Here is a 9,365-nt window from a genome sequence, read left to right as displayed (position 1 = left end):
AAAGCAGATAAATATTGTGCTGACAGTCTTCTGGAGTTATGAACTTTTGATATCCATGTACTACAAATTTCTGCAATAAAACTCCAAATTTAAGGAGAAAGAACCTTATTACAGAGTACAAAACAATGGCCAAAGGTCGTCATGCGTGCTACAATTACAATACTCCAAACATTAGTCGACATAAGAGCGACATGGTGTATTATGTACATATATACCTACGATTAGTCATCACCAGCCATATCACCAGCCATATACAGGGTGCTACTTAAGGAGGCAAGAGACTAATATCCACACAGTGCTGCTTATAGTAGTCCCGGGTACCAGGAATGGCTTCGGTTGCCAGCCTGAGAACCTCATTGCCAGTTAAGCATCGATGGGCCAACGCTAGACCGCCATCCATGATGTCGGACAAATTATGCTGTGAGGTTTTTTTATTCTTTCTTTTCCTACCTTGTTTAGGCTGAGCAGCCTCATTGTTCAGAACCTTGTCAAGGTCTGAGTACTCCATGAATCTCTCAGTCGCTGCCTCCACGAAAGGTTGTATCTTTGCTCAGGGGTTAGCGGTTAGGGTTCTCTATCCATTGCCTCTTTCACTCTCGCAACAAACTCCTCTGAAGTCTTGTATGTCAAACAGTTCGGAAATGACATGAAAAAACTCATTTGATGGATGTTCTGCGCAAATCACGAATTTCCCCATTGCAAGAGCCTCTGCTGTTGTTGTGCACAGGACATCACTAATGCTCGGATTTTTGAAAACCTCGTACCTGAAAAAAAAATACAAACAACAAATGGAAGTATCAGTAACCAACAAAAAAAGTGGAATACAGAATTAATTATCTTTGACAATTGCCTTGAAGTTTCTTGTTTGATACGTACCCATGGAGTGAATTATCAGCATGATCTCTTCCCTTGAAAATAATTGAGACTCAAATCTAACCTTCTGGCAGTGGATTGAACTTCTTGCGAGTCCTCACCACTTTAGTATACATATAACTTGAATCCTTCTAAGTCGCTTTTATGTTTAGCCATCAAATCTGAGTTCTCTATAACCTTTGGCCCAATAGTTGACATTTCAGCCTGTGCTCGAAGAAAATCAGGAAAAAAAAGTAGGGCTTCTATGAGTCGAGAGAGCTCACCAACTCACTGCTACGTCCCTGATAAACTGTGCTGGTTCAGATCAATGCTCGGACGACACAACCGCTCTACAAGAACCATAGGGAACAAAGGCATTTGATCAGCGAAAGGAACGGAAATGCACCGAATTTGTTACAGAGTGCTCTGTCCTGGTTCAGAATAAAACTTGTATATAACTTTACTAATAGTTTACAAGCTACATTTCTGTATAAAAAACACAAATGATAATTCTTCCATCCCAAGTCCGGCCGGCAAACTCTGCGCATGCATGTATGGACCTATTGAAGCTTGGGACAGGCCGGGGCACACAGCGTCAACATGGAACCTGAAGAAAACAAAGCAAAAGGCCGGTTTAGAATGCGCAGTGCTTCAGTCTGTGCTGCTGAATCTAGGAGCGAGCTACCACCACTCACAGAGGCTCGGGTAGCAAGCTTGCTTCGACGCCGGGTCCTCTTCCAACGGAGGAGGCACCTAGCCGTATATCATCTCGCAACTCATGTCTTCGAAATATGCACTTGGTTGAGATCCACGGATGGCCATGGATCAATCAATCCAATCAATCCATGTTCATCACCCCTGAATAATAGAGCCAAGCAGAGCACTCACTTGGGTCCATGGTGAGGGGGAGCCCGAACTCGTTGGTGAAGAAGTCCTGTGTGGGGACCTTGCACATGTTGACGCACATCCCCACGCAGCCGCTGCTCTCCAGGTACCGGCACTTCTCGATGCGCACCTCGCTGCGCTGCCGGAGGCCGCCGACCTCCACCTCCGAGGGGCCCACGAGCCATCGGAAGAAGGGCACGGTCAGCGCCGTGTTGAACTCGCAGGCCCACCGCGTCGGCGGGAACAGCCGCCGGAACTGTGCCGGCGCGCCGGGGCGCGGCATGGACAACAGCACCTCGCGCACCGCATCCTACTGCTGCGCGCGCGCGCCCCAACATCACCCGCCACGACACGTCCACGAAGCTCTCGTAGTCCCACTCCCACACCGCCCTCTTCTCCTTCGCCTGCGCCGCCGACTTCTTCGCCGCGTACTTCTCCATCTTCGCGCGAACAGCCCCATGAACGCACGCTCCAGCGGGCCGTCCCGGTACTCCGTCTTCTCCCCCATGGGCGTCGTCACCACGCAACGTACGCGCACAGTGCCACCGTCGTGCCTCTTCTTCGGCACGCCTATCGTCGGTGCCATCCTCCGGCACGCGGCCGCCATCGTCCCGGCGCGCGCGGCGAGGCAGAGCTCCATGGTAGGTCACGGCAGCGGCGCGATGCTGTCGAGAGAGAGAGAGAGCCTCTGCAGCGGGTGCCATGATGGCCACAACTATCCTACGTTGCAACACACGTCGATGCGGGCGAAGGCAAGATCTGGAGGAAGCCAAAGGGGAACCAGGAAATCATGTGTTTGGACGGCGAAATAATCGAAGATGTGAGGGTATCCATCCTTATCTGGCTTGGGATGCGTCAGTCTCAACGTGGGTGGTTCTCGGGCGACCACAGTCCGGGTCCCCACCGCCGGGGCACCATCAGCTCCTACGGACTGCGGCGACGCAGTGGACGTGGATCCCGAGGATGCTACGGCAGCGGACTTCATCTTGGCGTGGACCTCGAGGTCGGCGTCGATGCAGAAGAGGATGTCCTCTCCGGGGAGGTGGGTCGACGGTAGCGAGTACGCCGAGTAGCGCGGTGCCGACGACGGTGCGGGGTTCGACACCATCGGGCGGTCATCGGGAGCTCAGCAACGAGCATCGCACGATGCGGGGCAGACTCCGGATGGGGGCGGGGGCACGATATCCTCTGGATTCCGGCCATGTGTGCTTCAGGTCGGGGCTAATGCCGCTCGATTGGTGGTAGCGCCTCCCAACATCCCCGCACGTATAGGCTCGCAGAGGGAGCGCGACTGCCATGGATGGAAGGGGGCGACGCTGTGGATGGAAGAGCGTCGTGGGGGAGGCGCGGTTTACGGGCGCGGCTGCCATGAATGCGTGATCTGGGAAGGACCTTCCCTGACGCGTGATTTGGGAAGCACCTTCCCTGGCGCGGGCGCGACGGCTGCCATGGATGTGTGTTTTGGGAAGGCGCCTTCTCTGGCGCATGATTTGGAAAGCACCTTCCCTGGCGCGTGATTTGGGACCGACGGATGCGTGATTTGTGGACCGACAGATGCGCGGCGGCTGCCATGGATGCAAGTTAAATCTTGTCTGTCTGTCGCTGCCATGACGGATGCGTGATTTGTGGACCGACAGATGCGTGAACCAGAGAAGTACTGCCATGATTTGTGGGCGATTCGCGGCGGATCCATCTCGCGCCAGGGAAGAGGGAGTGGGGCGCGCGGGCAGACGGGCATCGAGAGGCAGAACCGGCGCACGGGTGTGGAGGCCTACAATAAAGGCTTATAGAGTAGTAAAGATATTGGTGGTTATTTTTTACGGGAACAAACACAAGATATGATATTATATATAACCTTGATATCATTTCTAAGTTGTTCGTCATCCAAAATATATAAATATAAGTTGCAATGATCAGGTACTTTTAGTGAGTAGGTAGCAAAATCTAAAGGTTGGATATATATATATATATATATATATATATATATATATATATATATATATATATATATATATATATATATATATATATATATATATATGCATGCATTGTATCTAGTTTACAAACGACAACATATGTAGAATCTTCGTTCCATATCTAAGTGGGTCATCATCTAAAACTATCATAAGTTACAGTGCATCAAATGGTTTTAGCGGTCAGAACATGGCTAGAGGGTTAAGAACATACGAGAGAATTATGTTTAGTTGTAAAATGGCAGGACCAATAAGAAAAGATGTGACACTGCATTCAAGGGCCAAATCTCAATTGGTTTCATGTTTTTTGTATATATCATTTATGGTGATCTTTTTGGCGTGTGGAATCTTTGATGTGCACTGGTTCTTGTTTAAGCCTGTGAAATGAAAGGTAAAATTTCAATAATATTACCAATCATTAGACAATGAAGTACAAATATGATGTCTGTGTAAGTAGTCTCTTTTGTAAGGTTGGTCAACTATGTACTATATAAACAAAAAAGGAAATAGATGTGATTTAGGAAAAATAAACGAATATGTAAAGAAAGAAACATAATTCGTAGAGAGTTACATGTTTGATAAGAATATGTAACTCTTTAAAGCTCCGCTGGTTTTACAAAAAGTTAGTGACAATTAGCTACTACATAAAAAACACTTGACATGTTCATCTGACCAAGCGAGCTTGGTGGGATGGAAATATGTGAAGGAGAGGCCTACATTGCATCATGGAGCCGAGGAGGCAAGCAGTTGCTTCTCTGGAACTACCTATGATGCTAAAGCAAGAGATCAAAAAAGGTCCCTATTTTTTTCCAAGCGGACACACGAAGACAAAGATTCCATCCAAAAAGATAGTTTCAAAATTGGATATTGATATACATAATGCATTAAGTATACTGAAATAAAATCGGAAAACTGAACAATGTCTATCACAGGCATTCCACCTTTCTAGCTAGCGCCAAGCCATCAATTAGCAAGTAAGCGGGTTTTTTTCTTTTGCATATGAAAGGTCAGCAAAGTTGATATTATGGAGTGCTTAGCCTACATTCATGAGATATTTTCCGAAGAAGCAAGTTTTTTTCTTTTTTGTTGGACGCAAATGACATCAACAAGCTAACATATGAGCAGTTAGACTACATTAATGATATGTTTTGTTAGAAACTTGTCGCATGGTTACAACATACATACATGTGTGTTCACCTCGTCTTAAAACAAACCAAAAAAAGGAAAACATTGTCTGCAAAATTCCAGTTCATTTATCCTGCTAGTATTCATATACTACCAAGAGAGGGTAGCATCAATGCTAAATGGAAGTTGATATACATAATGGTTTAAGAATTTTGAAACAGGATCATCAAATTGAGCAATGTATATCACAGGCATCCCCCACTTTTCTAGCTAGCGCCAAGGCACCAATTAGCAAGCAAACATTTTTCAGTTTGGACGCAAAGGACATTAAGCTGACTTTATGGAGTGGTTAGCCAACATCAATGAAATAGCATGGTTAAAGCATACAAGCTTGTTCATTTCACCTAAAAACTAAAATAAGAAAAAAAAACATTGGCCGAAGTGGGTTAGTTTGGTTTTAAGGGCTCCCAAATTTTTCCAAAGCACAATTGTATATAGAAGCATGGAAAACGGATGAAGGTCAAATCTGAGATAATCTTTGTTTTCCCAAAAATAAAGAAGAACATAATCTCCTTGAATTAAGGTAAAACATATTCAGTGCACATTGACCTTTGAACTAATGAGAGAACATATTTAGAGCAAAAAAATGATGTTAAAACTGTTTACAGATTGCAAACAAACTGCAAAATTTTATTTGAATTACTTTGCTAACGGCTATAATATAAGGACAAGATGAATCTGATTACAACAAAGCACTAAGACTACAAAACAGTCCTGGCAACAAAGTGCAAAATTTTAGACATCTTTGTTTTCCCAAAAAAACACAAGAGAACTAAGTCTCTTTGAATTAAGGGAAAAATAATTTTAGTGTATATGGACCTTTGAATTAATGAGGAAACAAATCTGGTGCAAAAACGATATTTAAATCTGTTTACAGGTTAAACAAACTGTAAAAATTTTAGTTTATTTAATTTGCTAAATATTGTAATACAGGGACAAAATGAATCTGTTTACAATAAGTGAACAGGTTTGTTCAATATAATCTATTTACAACATAACACAAATGTTTTGTAATTTTAATATTAAATATGTTATATTGATTGTAAGCAAACTATTTGTACTTATTGTAATTAATATACTCACACCAAACACAGAACATATGAGTAGAGTCTAGAATAGATAGGTTTATCTAAAATAAAGTTAGGTGAGACATACCAAGGGTTAATATGTCTGTTGCAATATCTGGAGTTAGTTTGTTATATTTAAACAAATTGTTTAAAAAACATATATACATATCATTACATAGATAATACAAAATAAATATCCCACAACTCAAAAGACTGGCGGTGATACGAGGGAATCTTTAGTTCTTGGAAGATTTTATTGTTCGTTTCTTCACTGATGCGCAAGGGTCCTTGCTTGAACCTTCAGCCGAATTGTAAAAAATGTTAATGAACTATTATTTGTACCTTCATTTATGGAGTGAGTTGTATTTGTATCATTTTGGGCACATATTTTAAAAAATTAGCAAGTTATTTATATATATTTTCACAAATAATGCCAGATCGTTGCAACAAATAATCAAAAAACAAAGAAACAGGGAAAATGCAGAGATTGATACGTTTAGTATAAGTGTCCATCACATTTAACCTATTTCCTTTATCTGAATTTTTATATGGTATTACGTTTGGGATGCACTTGAATAGAATAGAGAACATTGTATAACATGTTGTACATGAAGATAAAAACATGTCATTGAAATGTAGTACAAAGAAGATCAGGTATATGGTCTCAGTAATTAAGAAGGAAAAATGGAATGATGATATCATGGCAAGCATAAAATAATTCATGTAGGAGATTATGTTGCAGAATGTGATCTTTTGGACGGCAATTCAATTGTGTCTTTGGACCTTTTTCTTTGTCGTCGGATATTGCATCAAGCTGTACATATGGGGAAAAATATGTAATGATCTTTGTTAATTGTAAATAAAACTATAGCAGGACATAGGATTCTATTGTAACAGATGCATCTAGAAATTGTTGTGTAAATAAGTTATAGATATTCGAAGATAGGCAAGAAGAAAGAAAGCAAATGACATTCTATTGAGCTATTAAATTTCAACACAGTGGTCATTATGTACAGAAGGCAGCTCGGAGCAGCAAAAACATGCATATTAAAATTTGTTGTATATATGTTAAGAAATGACGGGAAAAAGGAAAAGTAATGTCGTGTATGTATCACATAAATGTGGAAGAACAAAGTGTTTTTTTTGGATAGTCAAACATGGTCTGGTAGAAGCCGCATGACATGAAAAGAGATTTGTGATGGGTGCAAGCGTTGAGAGAACCTACAATATTTGGAATAAAAAAATCAAGTTTTATTCTGTATGGTATTGTTTGATGGGAAAATAGAAAAGTAACGACGTGTGTGTAGACAAATTAAGTTTGGTTGGGCTTTTGGAGAGGATCAACAAAGCAAAGTAGAAACTGAATCTTCTATTGCATTGCTGCTACTGGAACCAGGAGGAGAGCATCCTTTTGTTATCCTCTACAGAGTAACTTAGGGAGAGTGTTTGTCAGCAGCTGCATTTGCAAGTAAACTGGGCATCGAAGAATCGAAAGAGAGGAATGAGCACAGAGGCGTCGTGGACGGTCTGCGAAGACCGCCATGCATATTTGTGAAGAAGAGTGGAGGTCGGATGAGATGAAGAAGAGCGGATGCGCAGGCGAGATGGTAAGGATGACGGCGGCGCCTCACCGGCCATCGTCGGTCGTGCGGGTGCATGAGCGCGGCGGCGTGGCTTCGGTGTCGTCCGCGCATTTCTTCACAGGTTTGCGGTAGAGGCTTGCGTCGATTGGGAGGGGTAGGAGGTGGAACCGCGTTGTCTCACGCTGCTCGTCTCCGGACACGAATAGCCACAGCCTCGCCGTGCCACCAACCTCCGCAGCGCGTTCGGATGGATGGTTTATTTCCAGATCGACAGGTAGAAACCCTAATAGCTACGAATCTGAGATTTTTGGGGGTGACAGGATGGCCGCACCTGTAGGAGATGGAGGCAGCGATTGCGAACGGAGCACACGAGGAGGGGATACGCGGGGTCATCGTCGTCGCGGTCGCCGACGTTAGAGGCGTCGTGCCGTAGGGACGGTAAGGCTGGCAGAGCTTTTTTGCTCCATAACGGCTGGCACTCGCACGCATATGGAAGCAGCCTAGAAGTCTCCGGCCGCGTGAGGAAAGCAAGCTGAACAGCCGCTGCGGGAGACAGTCTTTTCCCACCTGTGTTTCAGTTGCGTTGCCACGAGGTGCTTCCTCAGCCGTTGATGCAGTATCGGATGAACACCAATTTTTAGCTGACGTGGATAGGCTCTTGTGCACCGTTTCTAACCGGCTTTGTTATATAGAAAAGAAATTTGCTCTCTGTTGCAGCAGAACCTTACAAAGCATAGGCATAGCATTGTTGGGTCGGTTCGCAGTTGGGCTAGCGGCCCAGTCGGGAGTTGGATTTTCGCACCTAACATCTACCACGGGAAGTGCTGAAGTCTCTTCCGCCAGGTGGATTCGGCCTTTGTGGCCCAGCCAAACCGGCGGTGGAGGAAATAGAAGAAGTGCAGGCCGGCGAGGAACGAGCCTGAGACGAGAACGGCAGCCTACCGCCTACCGGGTCATTTGTGTTGAGAACTACGTCACCACGGATCACCAGATCCGCTCCCTTCCCTCCCGTCAGCAGTAGAGGCGCAAGAAGATATAGAGAACCCGTCTCCTTTCCCATAAGCACGACAGAGGAAACACACGAGACACTGAATATAAGGTTGGGCCTCTGGCCTCTTTTTATTCTCTATTCCATATGAGGGGTACAGATTCTATATATAGAGACGCGATAGCCCTTAAGGCTATATTCGATATTTGCCCACATAACCCTTTATTAGAGTTTCTCAACAATTTGATCATTGCTCCGGCCCTGGTGGAGCTGCGGTCCCATGCGCGGTGGCGGCGGTGTGTGTCCATGCACCGGCGGATTGGAGTTGGAGACGTACCTGTTAAGTAACCCTAATTAGGGTTATGTGGGCAAATACCTGCTTTGCCCCTGAGGGGTCTCACATCTCTATATAAGGAACCTGTACACCCCCTCATAATACAGAGATCAGAAAGAGGCCAGAGGCCCAACCCTATATCCAGTGTCTCGTGTGTTTCCTCTGTCGTGTTTATGGGAAGGGAGACGGGTCTTCTACAGCTTCTTGCGCCTCTACTGCTGACGGGAGGGAAGGGAGCGGATCTGGTGATCCGTGGTAACGTAGTTCTCAACACGTTATCAGCACGCTCTACCTCGACGTTGCTGCGGGATCAGATCTGCATCAACTATTCATCAAGCCGGCAGGTCTCCGGCCTTGCCGAACTGTCCTACGCGACAGACTTCGCTTCCGTTCGCTGAATCAAGAAACAAGGTATAAGATTTTCGTTGGTTCTTCGATTTCTCTTGCTGCGAGTCATGCGGTAAGAATAAGCGAAAACTGTGAACCTTCCTGTGTGTG

At 44.7% G+C, this 9,365-nt stretch overlaps 1 pseudogene; it reads right to left on the bottom strand.

The window, feature by feature from the left end:
- Positions 1-31: 31 nt before the first annotated feature.
- LOC103627810 (beta-carotene isomerase D27, chloroplastic-like) lies at positions 32-3,717 on the bottom strand (annotated as a pseudogene).
- Positions 3,718-9,365: the final 5,648 nt, after the last annotated feature.

Source organism: Zea mays, chromosome 5 (assembly GCF_902167145.1).
Source record: "Zea mays cultivar B73 chromosome 5, Zm-B73-REFERENCE-NAM-5.0, whole genome shotgun sequence".
NCBI lineage: Eukaryota > Viridiplantae > Streptophyta > Magnoliopsida > Poales > Poaceae > Zea > Zea mays.
Note: the sequence above shows the minus strand (reverse complement) of the source record. Positions and strands in the feature narration are given on the sequence as shown.